The sequence below is a fragment of the Bufo bufo genome, chromosome 2, assembly GCF_905171765.1.
Source record: "Bufo bufo chromosome 2, aBufBuf1.1, whole genome shotgun sequence".
Lineage (NCBI taxonomy): Eukaryota > Metazoa > Chordata > Amphibia > Anura > Bufonidae > Bufo > Bufo bufo.
This window is the reverse complement of record NC_053390.1, coordinates 561450344-561467692: the sequence shown is the minus strand read 5'-3', so window position 1 is coordinate 561467692 and position 17349 is coordinate 561450344.

The following is a 17349-nucleotide window of genomic DNA, read 5'->3' as shown; positions in this document are numbered from 1 at the left end:
TCTCCAACAGCTGATTGGCAGTGGTCTCGGGTACCAAAAGATAGGACATCAGTAAAAAGAAACTCCCGGAAAACCCCTCAAGTAAGATAAATCTACTAGTGTTAATATTTCATAGTGCATAGGGTTAACAGTCCCATAAAAATATGTACAGTATTTTCTAATACAGTTCTTTGGGTCTAGACATTAACAACTGATGTCTACTTTTCTTTTCTGGATTGCAATCACAGTGAAAGGTGATTAACCTTTAGAAATGTTACTGACGAGACAGGAGAGATCTAATTCTTCATAATTCATAGGATGAAGTGTTCCCTTTTAAATATTGAGCAGAATAACATTTTCTTTTTTATCTTTGTTTCCCACTGCATCACCTAGCATGACATTTGAAAAGAGTCTTTAATGAGCCATTATTGAAGATGTTGGCTTGTTTCATGTTTTTTTCAGGGCAAAGTTTGAATCACAACATATTCCTAGAAACAAATATATATATATATATATATATATATATATAATATAATACCACAAATATCGCAGCAGCACAGTCGGATGTAGTGCTCTGGGTGCAAGGAATCCTCACAGAGGCTGGCTTATCCTCCAGGATATATATTCAAAGAATGAAGAGGCAGCACTTCCAGTTGTTTGGTGATAGGGTGACGACCCCAAACTTTATTCCAGCTACGTTTCTGCCTTCTCAATGAGGCCTTTGTATATATATACGCAGAGAAAGCAGGACTGCACTCCAAATAGTGATGAAAGCAAAAAAGTTTTATTCACCCATAATGTGGCAAATCTTGCTGTTACCCCATCCTGGACTCTGCACCCACATCTTGGCTGGTGCTCCCGGTGTACTTTTTCTTTCTATATATATATATATACACTGCTCAAAAAAATAAAGGGAACACAAAAATAACACATCCTAGATCTGAATTAATTAAATATTCTTCTGAAATACTTTGTTCTTTACATAGTTGAATGTGCTGACAACAAAATCACACAAAAAGAAAAAAAATGGAAATCAAATTTTTTAACCCATGGAGGTCTAGATTTGGAGTCACACTCAAAATTAAAGTGGAAAAACACACTACAGGCTGATCCAACTTTGATGTAATGTCCTTAAAACAAGTCAAAATGAGGCTCAGTAGTGTGTGTGGCCTCCACGTGCCTGTATGACCTCCCTACAACGCCTGTGCATGCTCCTGATGAGGTGGCGGACGATCTCCTGAGGGATCTCCTCCCAGACCTGGACTAAAGCATCTGCCAACTCCTGGACAGTCTGTGGTGCAACGTGATGTTGGTGGATAGAGCGAGACATGATGTCCCAGATGTGCTCAATTGGATTCAGGTCTGGGGAACGGGCGGGCCAGTCCATAGCATCAATGCCTTCGTCTTGCAGGAACTGCTGACACACTCCAGCCACATGAGGTCTAGCATTGTCTTGCATTAGGAGGAACCCAGGGCCAACCGCACCAGCATATGGTCTCACAAGGGGTCTGAGGATCTCATCTCGGTACCTAATGGCAGTCAGGCTACCTCTGGCGAGCACATGGAGGGCTGTGCGGCCCTCCAAAGAAATGCCACCCCACACCATTACTGACCCAATGCCAAACCGGTCATGCTGGAGGATGTAGCAGGCAGCAGAACATTCTCCACGGTGTCTCCAGACTCTGTCACGTCTGTCACAGGTGCTCAGTGTGAACCTGCTTTCATCTGTGAAGAGCACAGGGCACCAGTGGCGAATTTGCCAATCTTGGTGTTCTCTGACAACTGCCAAACGTCCTGCACGGTGTTGGGCTGTAAGCACAACCCCCACCTGTGGACGTTGGGCCCTCATATCACCCTCATGGAGTCTGTTTCTGACCGTTTGAGCAGACACATGCACATTTGTGGCTGCTGGAGGTCATTTTGCAGGGCTCTGGCAGTGCTCCTCCTGTTCCTCCTTGCACAAAGGCGGAGGTAGCGGTCCTGCTGCTGGGTTGTTGCCCTCCTACGGCCCCCTCCACGTCTCCTGATGTACTGGCCTGTCTCCTGGTAGCGCCTCCATGCTCTGGACACTACGCTGACAGACACAGCAAACCTTCTTGCCACAGCTCGCATTGATGTGCCATCCTGGATAAGCTGCACTACCTGAGCCACTTGTGTGGGTTGTAGACTCCGTCTCATGCTACCACTAGAGTGAAAGCACCGCCAGCATTCAAAAGTGACCAAAACATCAGCCAGGAAGCATAGGAACTGAGAAATGGTCTGTGGTCAACACCTTCAGAACCACTCCTTTATTGGGGGTGTCTTGCTAATTGCCTATAATTTCCACCTGTTGTCTATCCCATTTGCACAACAGCATGTGAAATTGATTGTCACTCAGTGTTGCTTCCTAAGTGGACAGTTTGATTTCACAGAAGTGTGATTGACTTGGAGTTACATTGTGTTGTTTAAGTGTTCCCTTTATTTTTTTGAGCAGTGTATATATATATATATATATATATATATATTACTGATACAGTATACAAATGTTCAACAGTTTCAGGAACGTTACTTAAAAACTATCATCTGTCAGTTGAAGAACTGCAGAAAATAGCCCAAAGTACAAATGTGGCCAACTTACCTTTAGTCTCATTGGCTCAACATGACAAGCTTTGAAAAAAAACAATAATCTGTGAGGAGATTTATTTGCTACCAGCAGAAGGACCCAGCTTCGCATGGGTATATTTCATCTATTTCATTTTATGTTTTCATGTGTCGTAAAAAGATATCGACAGTTTCCCCCACAACAGTTACCTCTACAGTACTTGCCCCTTTAACAATGACCTCCACAATGCCCGCCCCTTTAACAAGGACCTTCACAGTGCCCGCCCCTGTAACAATGACCTTCACAGTGCCCACCCCTTTAACAGTGCCTGCCCCTTTAACAGTTACTTCCACAGTGCCTGCCCCTTTAGCATTGACCACCCCTTTAACAGTGACCTTTACAGTGGCTGCCCCTTTAACAGTGACTTCCACAGTGCCCGCCCCTTTAACAGAGACCTCCACAGTGCTCATGCCTTTAAAAGTGACGCCCCTTTAACAGTGACTTTCACAGTGACCGCCCATTTAACAGTGACTTTCACAGTATCTGCCCCTTTAACAGTGACTTTCACAGTGACCGCCCCTTTAACAGTGACTTTTACAGTGGCCACCCCTTTAACAGTGACTTTCACAATGACCGCCCCTTTGACAGTGACTTTCACAATGACTGCCCCTTTGACAGTGACTTTGACAGTGACTGCCCCTTTAACAGTGACCGCTCCTTTAACTGTGACTTTTACAATGACCGCCCTTTTAACAGTGACTTTTACAGTGACCACACCTTTAACAGTGACCGCCCCTTTAACAGTGACTTTCACAGTGGCCACCCCTTTAACAGTGACCGCCCCTTTACCAGTGACTTTCACAGTGGCTGCCCCTTTAACAGTGACTTTCACATTGGCCGCCCCTTTAACAGTGACTTTCACAGTGCCCGCCCATTTAATAACAGTGATGTCCACTGTGACCGCCGCTGTAACAATGACCTTCACAGTGCCCATCCCTTTAACAGTGACTGCCACTTTAACAGTTACCTCCACAGTGCCTGCCACTTTAGCATTGACCACCCCTTTAACAGTGACCTTCACAGTGGCCACCCTTTAACAGTGACTTTCACAGTGCTCGCCCCTTTAACAGAGACCTCCAGAGTGCCCGTGCCTTTAAAAGTGACTTTTACAGTGACCTCCCCTTTAACAGTGACTTTCACAGTGACCTCCCCTTTAACAGTGACTTTCACAGTGACCGCCCCTTTAACAGTATCTTTCACGATGACCGCCCCTTTAACTGTGACTTTCCCAGTGGCCACCCCTTTAACAGTGACCGCCCCTTTAACAGTGACTTTCACAGTGGCTGCCCCTATAACAGTGACTTTCACAGTGACCGCCCTTTAACCACCTCAGCTCCCCTAGCTTAAACACCCTTAATGACCAGACCACTTTTTACACTTCTGCACTACACTATTTTCACCATTTATTGCTCGGTCATGCAACTTACCACCCAAATGAATTTTACCTCCTTTTCTTCTCACTAATAGAGCTTTCATTTGGTGGTATTTCATTGCTGCTGACATTTTTACTTTTTTTTGTTATTAATCGAAATTTAACGATTTTTTTTGCAAAAAAAAATCACATTTTTTCACTTTCAGTTGTAAAATTTTGCAAAAAAAACGACATATATATACATTTTTCTCTAAATTTATTGTTCTACATGTCTTTGATAAAAAAAAAATGTTTGGGTAAAAAAAAAATAGTTTGGCTAAAAGTTATAGCGTTTACAAACTATGGTACAAAAATGTGAATTTCCGCTTTTTGAAGCAGCTCTGACTTTCTGAGCACCTGTCATGTTTCCTGAGGTTCTACAATGCTCAGACAGTACAAACACCCCACAAATGACCCCATTTCGGAAAGTAGACACCCTAAGGTATTCGCTGATGGGCATAGTGAGTTCATAGAACTTTTTAATTTCTGTCACAAGTTAGCGGAAAATGATGATTTTTTTTCTTACAAAGTCTCATATTCCACTAACTTGTGACAAAAAATAAAAACTTCCATGAACTCACTATGCCCATCACGAAATACCTTGGGGTGTCTTCTTTCCAAAATGGGGTCACTTGTAGGGTAGTTATACTGCCCTGGCATTTTAGGGGCCCAAATGCGTGCAAAGTAGTTTGAAATCAAAATCTGTAAAAAATGTCCGGTGAAATCCGAAAGGTGCTCTTTAGAATGCTGGGTGAGAGAAATATCTTGGCAAAAGACAACTTTTCCCATTTTTTTATACAAAGTTGGCATTTGACCAAGATATTTATCTCACCCAGCATGGGTATATGTAAAATGACACCCCAAAACACATTGCCCAACTTCTCCTGAGTACGGCAATACCAGATGTGTGACACTTTTTTGCAGCCTAGGTGGGCAAAGGGGCCCACATTCCAAAGAGCACCTTTCGGATTTCACCTGCCATTTTTTACAGATTTTGATTTCAAACTACTTTACACGCATTTGGGCCCCTAAAATGCCAGGGCAGTATAACTAGCCCACAAGTGACCCCATTTTGGAAAGAAGACACCCCAAGGTATTTCGTGATGGGCATAGTGAGTTCATGGAAAAAAAAAATTTTTGTCACAAGTTAGTGGAATATGAGACTTTGTAAGAAAAAAAAATAAAAGAAAAAAATCATCATTTTCCGCTAACTTGTGACAAAAAAAAAAAATTCTAGGAACTCGCCATGCCCCTCACGGAATACCTTGGGGTGTCTTCTTTCCAAAATGGGGTCACTTGTGGGGTAGTTATACTGCCCTGGCATTCTAGGGGCCCTAATGTGTGGTAAGTAGTTTGAAATCAAAATGTGTAAAAAATGACCTATGAAATCCTAAAGGTGCTCTTTGGAATGTGGGCCCCTTTGCCCACCTAGGCTGCAAAAAAGTGTCACACATATAGTATTGCCGTACTCAGGAGAAGTTGGGCAATGTGTTTTGGGGTGTCATTTTACATATACCCATGCTGGGTGAGATAAATATTTCGGCAAAAGACAATTTTTCCCATTTTTTTATACAAAGTTGGCATTTGACCAAGATATTTATCTCACCCAGCATGGGTATATGTAAAATGACACCCCAAAACACATTCCCCAACTTCTCCTGAGTACGGCGATACCAGATGTGTGACACTTTTTTGCAGCCTAGATGCGCAAAGGGGCCCACATTCCTTTTAGGAGGGCATTTTTAGACATTTGGATCCCAGACTTCTTCTCACGCTTTAGGGCCCCTAAAATGCCAGGGCAGTATAAATACCCCACATGTGACCCCATTTTGGAAAGAAGACACCCCAAGGTATTCAATGAGGGGCATGGCGAGTTCATAGAAATTTTTTTTTTTTTGCCACAAGTTAGCGGAAATTTATTTTATTTTGTTTTTTCTCACAAAGTCTCCCTTTCCGCTAACTTGGGACAAAAATTTCAATCTTTCATGGACTCAATATGCCCCTCAGCGAATACCTTGGGGTGTCTACTTTCCGAAATGGGGTCACATGTGGGGTATTTATACTGCCCTTGCATTTTAAGGGCCCTAAAGCTTGAGAAGAAGTCTGGAATATAAATGTCTAAAACATTTTACGCATTTGGATTCCTTGAGGGGTATGGTGAGTTCATGTGAGATTTTATTTTTTGGCACAAGTTAGTGGAATATGAGACTTTGCAAGAAAAAATAAAATTAAAAATAATAAATTTCCGCTAACTTGGGCCAAAAAAATGTCTGAATGGAGCCTTACAGGGGGGTGATCAATGACAGGGGGGTGATCAATGACAGGGGGGTGATCAGGGAGTCTATATGGGGTGATCACCCCCCTGTCATTGATCACCCCCCTGTAAGGCTCCATTCAGACGTCCGTATGTTTTTTACGGATCCACGGATACATGGATCAGATCCGCAAAACACATACGGACGTCTGAATGGAACCTTACAGGGGTGTGATCAATGAAGGGGGGTGATCACCCCATATAGACTCCCTGATCACCCCCCTGTCATTGATCACCCCCCTGTCATTGATCACCCCCCTGTAAGGCTCCATTCAGACGTCCGTATGTGTTTTGCGGATCCGATCCATGTATCCGTGGATCCCCTTTGACAGTGACTTTCACAGTGACTGCCCCTTTAACAGTGACCGCCCCTTTAACAGTGACTTTTACAATGACTGCCCCTTTAACCACCTCCAGACCGCCTAACGCACGGATGCGTCCGGAAGGTGGTTGATTCATTTCTCCTGGACGCATCCGTGCGTCATCTCGCGAGACGCGAGATTTCGGTAAGAGCCGGCCCGCGCATGCGCATCGCGGGCCGGCAAAAGTTAAAGGAGTATCTTGTCAGCAACCTGCCAGCCAATGATCGTGGCTGGCAGGTTGCTGATTTTTTAAAAATCGAATCACAAGCCATATAACAGATCATATTAGTAAATATGATCTGTTATATGGCTTGTCTGCTCCTCTGCTGGTCCTTTTCGTCGGTTGGATCCAGCAGAGGAGCAGGCTTCACAGTGAGTAGCACCAACACTACACTTTAGCCCCAGATCATCCCCTGCACCCCAATTAACCCTTTGATCACCCCTTTGATCGCCCCTGTCAATCACTAGTGAAAGGAAAAAAGTGATCAGTGTAAACTGTCTTTTTATTTTTTTCACTGGTATTAACTGTTAGGTTTTAGGGATAGTTTAGGCCCCTTGGTTAGGTAGTTTAGGTATCAGTTAGCGCCCAGCCCACCGCACCGCATTCCCTTATTCGCTGATTAGCGTATCGCTAATCAGCATTTGTACTTTTATAGTATCTGTAAGTGATCAAAACTGATCACGGTCAGATCTATAATAGTATTAGTGTCACTTTAGTTCGCCCTCCACCCAAAACGCAGTGTTTGCCCGATCAGGCCTGATCGGTCGCCCACACGTGCGTTCACCCACGCCCGCCCCACCGCAGTGACAAAAAATATATATTTTTTGATCACTGCACATTAACTTTACACGCGCTGCGGCGATAAAAAAATCAGTTTTGATATTTTTTATCAACCGCAGCGGCCTCCGGTACTTCGCTAGCCTCCCATTTGTAAGACAGGCTTGCTTTTTTTCTTGGGTAGTCTCAGGGAATACCCCTAAATTTAGTTGCCCAAATGTCAAACAGGGGGTATTCTTCTGAAGAGGCCTAAAGGATTCTGACCCAGTTGGATGAGGAAAGGGAACCCTCATCTGATGAATCTAGCGGGTCAGAATATGAACCTGTAGAAAGCAGTGGCTCTCTGACCCAAAGTTCGGACGAGGAGGCTGAGGTCCCTGATAGCACCAGGCGTATCCGGCCCCGTGTCGCTAGACCACAGGTTGCGCAGGATCCGCTTCAAGAGCAGCAGAGTGGGGCTGGCGCTGTCGGATTAAGTGGTGAGGCATACACCAGCAGCGCAGCCCTTCCTGGACCTAGTGCCAGCACTGCCGTACTACATGGTGAAGTAGCGAGCACCAGAAGGGCAGTTGAAGCTGGTACGGTGGCACGTGCAGTAGTTACCCCGTCGCAGCCACCGCAAAGACAGGCCCGTAGAGCCCCTAGAATCCCTGAGGTGCTGGCAAACCCTGATTGGCAGTCCCCAACTTCAGCCGCACCTCTAGTTCCCCCTTTCACCGCCCAGTCTGGAGTTCGGGTTGAGACAGCTCAGATCGGTTCGGCCCTGGGATTATTTGAGCTGTTCTTGACTACGGAGCTCTTAGACTTAGTTGTGGCAGAAACAAATCGGTATGCCACACAATTTATAACCGCCAACCTGGGAAGCTTTTATGCCCAGCCTTTCCGGTGGAAACCAGTCCAAGTTTCCGAAATTAAAAAATTTCTGGGCCTTCTCCTCAACATGGGTCTAACTAAAAAGCATGAATTGCGGTCATATTGGTCCACGAACCCAATTCATCACATGCCCATGTTCTCTGCTGCTATGTCCAGGACACGATTTGAGACCATCCTGCGTTTCCTGCATTTTAGCGACAACACCACCTCCCGTCCCAGAGGCCACCCAGCTTTTGACCGGCTCCACAAAATTCGGCCCCTCATAGACCATTTCAACCAGAAATTTGCAGATTTGTATACCCCAGAGCAAAACATCTGCATAGACGAGTCCCTAATACATTTTACCGGGCGCCTTGGCTTCAAACAATACATCCCAAGCAAGCGTGCCCGGTATGGGGTCAAATTGTATAAGCTCTGTGAAAGGGCCACAGGCTATACCCACAAATTTCGAGTCTATGAGGGAAAAGATCAGACCCTGGAGCCGGTCGGTTGCCCTGACTACCTGGGGAGCAGTGGGAAGACAGTCTGGGACTTGGTGTCACCCTTATTCGGCAAGGGGTACCATCTTTATGTGGACAATTTCTACACAAGTGTGGCCCTCTTAAGGCATTTGTTTCTAGAACAGATTGACGCCTGTGGCACCGCGCGAACTAGTCGCGCGGGCTTCCCCCAACGGCTCGTTACCACCCGTCTTGCAAGGGGGGAGAGGGCTGCCTTGTGTAACGAAGTACTGCTCACAGTATAATGGAGAGACAAGCGTGACGTTTACATGCTCTCCTCCATTCACGCAGACACAACAATCCAAATTGAGCGAGCAACCCGTGTCATTGAAAAGCCCCTCTCAGTCCACGACTATAACCTTCACATGGGAGGATGGACTTCAATGACCAGATGTTGTCTCCGTATTTAGTGTCCCGCAGAACCAGACGCTGGTATAAGAAGGTGTCTGTATATTTGATTCAATTGGCTCTGTATAATAGTTTTGTTCTCTACAGTAAGGCTGGGAGAACACGATCCTTCCTCAAATTTCAGGAAGAAATCATCGAGAACCTCCTGTACCCAGGAGGTTCCGTGGCCCCATCCACCAGTGTAGTTAGCCGTCTACACGAGCGAAATTTCCCCAATGTCGTTGCCGGTACCTCAACCCAACCGTCACCCCGAAAAAGATGTCGTGTCTGTAGCAGGAGTGGAATAAGGCATGACACTCGCTATTTCTGTCCTGACTGTCCTGACCACCCTGCCCTATGCTTAGGGGAGTGTTTCCGGAAGTACCACACACAGGTACACATAGCATAGGGATCACATCTCACCAGGACAGGCACACAGGGCTATTAGGGCCCATTCACTCACAGATGCTGCAAACGTCTCCTTTCACCTGGGACAAAGTGCATAACGCACTTCGCCACATCTTTGGGCGATTTGCGCTTTGCACATTGACCCATGGGGAAGGAGAAGCTTGTTCTATAAAGGTAAAAAAAAAAAAAAAAAACACCAGTAAGCAAAAAGGTTAATGTTCAGTTCAAAAAGTTAAAGTTTATATGTTCTGTTCCAAAGTTAATAAAATTATTGCGTTGCGGCCTGTTTTTTTTTTTTTTACCTTCAAGGTGGACCAACCGATCGACTAGCTGCAGCACTGATGTGCATTCTGACAGAAGCATTGCGCTGCTGTCAGATTACACGCAAATCGGTGTATGCGGTGCTGCAAGACGAGATTTCTCCTCTGCAGTAAAAGATACGTTGCTGAGGAGGTGGCGGTGTTCATATGCTTTGGCAACACTTTGTATATAAAAAAAAATAATAAAAAATCCCGGCAATGATCTAGGCTGCAAAAAAGTGTCACACATGTGGTATCGCCGTACTCAGGAGAAGTTGGGGAATGTGTTTTGGGGTGTCATTTTACATATACCCATGCTGGGTGAGATAAATATCTTGGTCAAATGCCAACTTTGTATAAAAAAATGGGAAAAGTTGTCTTTTGTTGAAATATTTCTCTCACCCAGCATAGGTATATGAAAAATGACACCCCAAAACACATTGCCCAACTTCTCCTGAGTACGGAGATACCACATGTGTGACACTTTTTTGCAGCCTAGGTGGGCAAAGGGGCCCACATTCCAAAGAGCACCTTTCGGATTTCACCGGCCATTTTTTACACATTTTGATTTCAAACTACTTAACACACATTTGGGCCCCTAGAATGCCAGGGCAGTATAACTACCCACAAGTGACCCCATTTTGGTAAATACAAGAGAACCAGTTCCATTGGCAGCCATACATGCCCACGCCATGACACTACCACCACCATGCTTCACTGATGAGCTGGTATGCTTAGGATCATGAGCAGTTCCTTTCCATCTCCATACTCTTCTCTTCCCATCACTCTGGTACAAGTTGATCTTGGTCTCATCTGTCCATAGGATGTTGTTCCAGAAGTGTGAAGGCTTTTTTAGATGTCGTTTGGCAAACTCTAATCTGGCCTTCCTGTTTTTGAGGCTCACCAATGGTTTACATCTTGTGGTAACCCTCTGTATTCACTCTGGTGAAGTTTTCTCTTGATTGTTGACTTTGACACACATACACCTACCTCCTGGAGTGTTCTTGATCTGGCCAACTGTTGTGAAGGGTGTTTTCTTCACCAGGGAAAGAATTCTTCGGTCATTCACCACAGTTGTTTTCCGTGGTCTTCCGGGTCTTTTGGAGTTGCTGAGCTCACCGGTACGTTCCTTCTTTTTAAAAATGTTCCAAACAGTTTTTTTGGCCACACCTAATGTTTTTGTTATCTCTCTGATGTGTTTGTTTTGTTTTTTCAATCTAATGATGGCTTGCTTCACTGATAGTGACAGCTCTTTGGATCTCATCTTGAGAGTTGACAGAAACAGATTCCAAATGCAAATAGCACACTTGAAATGAACTCTGGACCTTTTATCTGTTCATTGTAATTGGGATAATGAGGGAATAACACAGATCTAGCCATGGAACAGCTGAGAAGCCAATTGTTCCATTACTTTTGGTTCCTTAACAAGTGGGAGGCACATATGCAAACTGTTGTAATTCCTACACTGTTCACCTGATTCGGAGGTATACCCTCAAATTAAAGCTGACAGTCTGCAGTTAAAGCACATCTACTGCTGCCGGCCTGACAGGCTAAGGCAATCACCAGCTCAGCTCAGCTCAACCAGCTTCCGTTGGTCTGACGGCTTCAGACGCCTGCGTCACTAACCCAGCGATTCCTTACCTGGCTGGACACGTGATACGCTGAGTGAGCTTGTTTGAAATCTTGCTCCGCAAGCGAAAAAGTAAGTGGAGCACTGCCTAACAGTTGCGGCTAAGATCTGTTACAGGTTATGTGAATGCAGAACCTCTCTTGATGAGAATACAGCAAGGACATTTTGTAATCTTTGTTTGAACTTTTGTTTCAATCACCTGGCAATTTGCCATCCATGTCCTGGACATACAAGCGGTTCATTTGAATATCTCTTGCAGCCTCACTCTAGCCATTTGGTCCTATTAGGAGTACTCCAGATATATAGGATTGTGCGTGAGCTCCGCACTTATATACCTATATTTACACATGTATGTATGTTGTATGATGGTACAAGTCATTTAATTTAGTGTATTAATAAAAAAAATTATGCAAAAATACTGTGAGCCAGCCTATATTTCTATTGATTTGATCTCTTTTTTCAGCTGGTAACTGAAAGGCTAAGCTCCAGTAGTTTGCTGGTGGAGCCTTTTCTTATTTGATTAAAGCACATCTTGTTCGTTTAATTTCAAATCCATTGTGGTGGTGTATAGAGCCAAAAATGTTACAATTGTGTCGATGTCCCAATATTTATGGACCTGACTGTATAAGAGATATGTGTCTATTTGTGACCACTGAGTTGTTGTAATGTAAATTGTGGTTTAACAACATTTTAAGAATGTGGACACATCTGTATGTGGGCATCCCTCCTACAGTCAAACCCAATGCAAGCATGTGCAGAAAATCATGCAGTCATGCAATCTCTATAGACTAACAGTAGTAATATTATAGATTATACCTTAAAGCTCAGTGACTTTAAAGATGGCACTGCTTTAGAATGCCACCACTGCCACAATTAAGTTTGTTAAATTTAAGATCTGACAGTATGATAGATAAATATGATTTGGCATATACCAGGAGAATACAACCTACCTTAATGTATAATGCGTACTGTAAAATTGGGTGGAAGATGGGGCAATGGCATACGGCTGCATTGAACATAGTGTTTAAGCTGCAGGCAGCATTTTATAGAGCAGGAAGGCTGACAAGCTTGATATACTGATTTTTTCCCCCATAAAACTATATAACTTGAAATGTATGTATTTAAATTCCTGCTCATTCTGGGCTTTAAAGTATCACTGATTGACAGCCTGCCCCCTATGACTGTGTATGCTGAGATAGCTGCCAATCACTGATAGGACCGCCTCCTACAGCATACAAATACATTTTAGACAAAGGGTTGCTTTCAACTTTTTGGCAACCGTTTCTGAAAGGCACTTTACTTTTCAGCATTACTGTACCTCTGTGCACAAAGCAAACTCCATGGCTCATCATATGCATGACTTGATCATTTGCATTTGAAGGAGCTCAACTGGTCTGTACAGAGCTTTAATCTGAACCCTGTCAAACACATTTGAGACACATATATCATATCTTCAGATCTTCTCACATTAGTGCCTGGTTTATCAATGCTTCTTTGCCAGAATGAACACAAGCGCAACTACAGTACATACACACAATCTTGTGGAAGGCCTTTACCGAAGAGTAAGGTCACTTGCAACCCAAAAAGGAGGCCCAAATCTAGTTGGATGATCATGCTATTGTAGTTGGGATGGCCAGGTGACCACATATTTTTGGTGATGTAGTGCATGATAATTTTCACATAAATATCAATAGCTGAGAATACCAATATGGAACAGATATGTTGTCAAAGGAAAAAAAAAATACTACAGCTATGTTGAGAACTCTTCTCCTATCGCTGTGTATAATGTTTCTTATGTCTCTGAGATTTTTTTTTGGGAGTAGTTGTTTTGTTTCTTGTCTTTTTATAGGGTGGGGCTGTTTCATCTGATTTTTTTAAGATTTTTGCTACAATGCTGCTAGTGCTAACCTTAAAAGAGAAGTATTTTTAATGTAATATCATGAGGGACATCTTCATATACATTGAGAACGTTAAATAAGTACATATACAGAGCATGACCGTATTAAAATTTATTTTGTACCATTTGTGTCGCTTGCTGGTGGAATCAATAGACAATTACTTGTTTTTCATCTCCTGTGGGGGAAAAAATCTACTCTTCATTGCATTTACAGGTTAGCAATCAGATGTTGCCTCAATAATATTTTATTTACTGAAATGAAAGGGCTTAAAAAAGGAAAAAAAAAACGAGAATAGAATAATAAGAATATTTTTTTGAGAAAACATGTTTTTTTACATTGAAAAATGGGCTCCTGCCTTGCACTTTCTCCATTTTGCTAGTTAATTGAGCAAAGCGAGTGCAGGGCACAAGTTAATATAAGACATTGCTATTATTTTTGACTATTTCTTATAAGTTTTAATAAAGTGTACTTAAAAGTATAGGTACACTCTAAATATCTGTGACATTCAGTGTAATTTTTTCACCGCTGGTGACAGCAACATTACCTGCGCTACATCTACTGCATAACGTTTGTGCATTCTAAATATCTGTGACATTCAGTGTAATTTTTTTGCTGCTGGTGACAGCGACATTACCTGTGCTACATCTCCTGTATAACGTTTGCACATCCTAAATATCTGTGACATTCAGTTTAATTTTTTCACCACTGGTGACAGCAACATTACCTGCGCTACATCTCCTGTATAACTTTTGAGCATCCTAAATATCTGTGAAATTCAGTTAAACATTTTTGCCACTGGTGACAGCGACATTGCGCATCCTAAATATCTGTGACTTTCACTGTAATTTATTTGCGCATACACTTACAAAACCTGCGCTGCTGTACGTGTGACATACAGTACAGACCAAAAGTTTGGACACACCTTCTCATTCAAAGAGTTTTCTTTATTTTCATGACTATGAAAATTGTAGATTCACACTGAAGGCATCAAAACTATGAATTAACACATGTGGAATTATATACATAGCAAACAAGTGTGAAACAACTGAAAATATGTCATATTCTAGGTTCTTCAAAGTAGCCACCTTTTGCTTTGATTACTGCTTTGCACACTCTTGGCATTCTCTTGATGAGCTTCAAGAGGTAGTCCCCTGAAATGGTTTTCACTTCACAGGTGTCCCCTGTCAGGTTTAATAAGTGGCATTTCTTGCCTTATAAATGGGATTGGGACCATCAGTTGCGTTGAGGAGAAGTCAGGTGGATACACAGCTGATAGTCCTACTGAATAGACTGTTAGAATTTGTATTATGGCAAGAAAAAAGCAGCTAAGTAAAGAAAAACAAGTGGCCATCATTACTTTAAGAAATGAAGGTCAGTCAGTCAGCCAAAAAAATTGGGAAAACTTTGAAAGTAAGGGCTATTTGACCATGAAGGAGAGTGATGGGGTGCTGCGCCAGATGACCTGGCCTCCACAGTCACCGGACCTGAACCCAATCGAGATGGTTTGGGGTGAGCTGGACCGCAGAGTGAAGGCAAAAGGGTCCCCATGCGGCTGTAGGGGGGACCCGATGGCATGGAAGGCAGCGCGATGTCTAAGAAAGGCATTGCGCTGCCTTCCAGTGACGAGCCTGTGAGATCCAGCCCCCTGGATCTCACAGGCCGGAAGCTGTATGAGTAATACTCACAGAAGTATTGGAATGCATTGTAAAGGATTAGACCCCCCAAAGTTCAAGTCCCAAAGTGGGACAAAAAAAAGTTGAAAAAATAAAGTTTTCCCCCCCAAAAAAATTAGTTTCAAGTAAAAATAAACAAAAACGTCATTTTCCCCAAATAAAGTAAAAAAAAATTGGGGAAAAAATAGGGGAAAAAAAAAAGTATACATATTAGGTATCGCCGCATCCGTATCGACCGGCTCTAAAAAAATATCACATGACCTAACCCCTCAGATGGACACCGTAAAAAAAATAAAATAAAAACTGTGCTAAATAAACAATTTTTTTGTCACCTTACATCACAAAAAGTACGACAGCAAGCGATCAAAAAGGCATTTGCCCACCAAAATAGTACCAATCTAACCGTCACCTCATCCCGCAAAAAATGAGCCCCTACCTGGGACAATCGCCCAAAAAATAAAAAAAACTATGGCTCAGAATATGGAGACACTAAAACATAATTTTTTTGTTTGAAAAAAGCTGTTATTGTGTAAAACTTACATAAATAAAAAAAAAGTATACATATTTGGTATTGACGCGTTGGTATAGACTGGCTTTATAAAAATATCACATGACCTAACCTCTCAGATGAACACCGTAAAAAATAAAAAATAAAAACTGTGCTAAATAAACAATTTTTTGTCACCTTACATCACAAAAAGTGTAATAGCAAGCGATCAAAAAGTCATATGCACCCCAAAATAGTGCCAATAAAACTGTCATCTCATCCCACAAAAAATGAGACCCTAGCTAAGATAATTGCCCAAAAACTGAAAAAACTATGGCTCTCAGAATATGGAGACACTAAAACATGATTTTTTTTTTGCTTCAAAAATGAAATCATTGTGTAAAACTTACATAAATAAAAAAAAAGTATACATATTAGGTATCGCCGCGTCCGTATCGACCGACTCTATAAAAATAAAACACCGTAAAAAATGTAAAATAAAAACTGTGCAAAATAAACCATTTTTTGTCACCTTACATCACAAAAAGTGTAATAGCAAGCGATCAAAAAGTCACACGCACCCCAAAATAGTGCCAATAAAACCGTCATCTCATCCTACAAAAATCATACCCTACCCAAGTAATCTTCCAAAAACTGTAGGTATCGCCGCATCCTTGACAACCTGGTCTATAAAAATATCACATGATCTAACCTGTCAGATGAATGTTAATGTTGTAAATAACAAAAAATTAAAACGGTGCCAAAACAGCTATTTCTTGTTATCTTGCCTCACAAAAAGTGTAATATAGAGCAACCAAAAATCATATGTACCCTAAACTAGTACCAATAATACTGCCACCCTATCCCGTAGTTTCTAAAATGGGGCCACTTTTCTGGAGTTTCTACTCTAGGGGTGCATCAGGGGGGTTTCAAATGGGACATGGTGTCAAAAAAAACAGTCCAGCAAAATCTGCCTTCCAAAAACCGTATGGCATTCCTTTCCTTCTGCGCCCTGCCGTGTGCCCGTACAGATGTTTACGACCACATATGGGGTGTTTTTGTAAACTACAGAATCAGGGCCATAAATATTGAGTTTGGTTTGGCTGTTAACCCTTGCTTTGTAACCGGAAAAAAAATTATTAAAATGGAAAATCTAACAAAAAGTGAAATTTTGAAATTGTATCTATATGTTCCATTAATTCTTGTGGAACACCTAAAGGGTTAAAAAAGTTTGTAAAATCAGTTTTGAATACCTTGAGGGGTGTAGTTTCTTAGATGAGGTCACTTTTATGAAGTTTCTACACTAGGGGTGCATCAGGGGGCTTCAAATGGGACATGGTGTCAAAAAAAACAGTCCAGCAAAACCTGCCTTCCAAAAACCGGATGGCATTCCTTTCTTTCTGCGCCCTGCTGTGTGCCCGTACAGCGGTTTACGACCACATATGGGGTGTTTCTGTAAACTACAGAATCAGGGCCATAAATATTGAGTTTGGTTTGGCTGTTAACCCTTGCTTTGTAACCGGAAAAAAATTATTAAAATGGAAAATCTAACAAAAAAGTGAAATTTTGAAATTGTATCTCTATTTTCCATTAATTCTTGTGGAACACCTAAAGGGTTAACAAAGTTTGTAAAATCAGTTTTGAATACCTTGGGGTGTGTAGTTTCTTAGATTGGGTCACTTTTATGGAGTTTCTACTCTAGGGGTGCA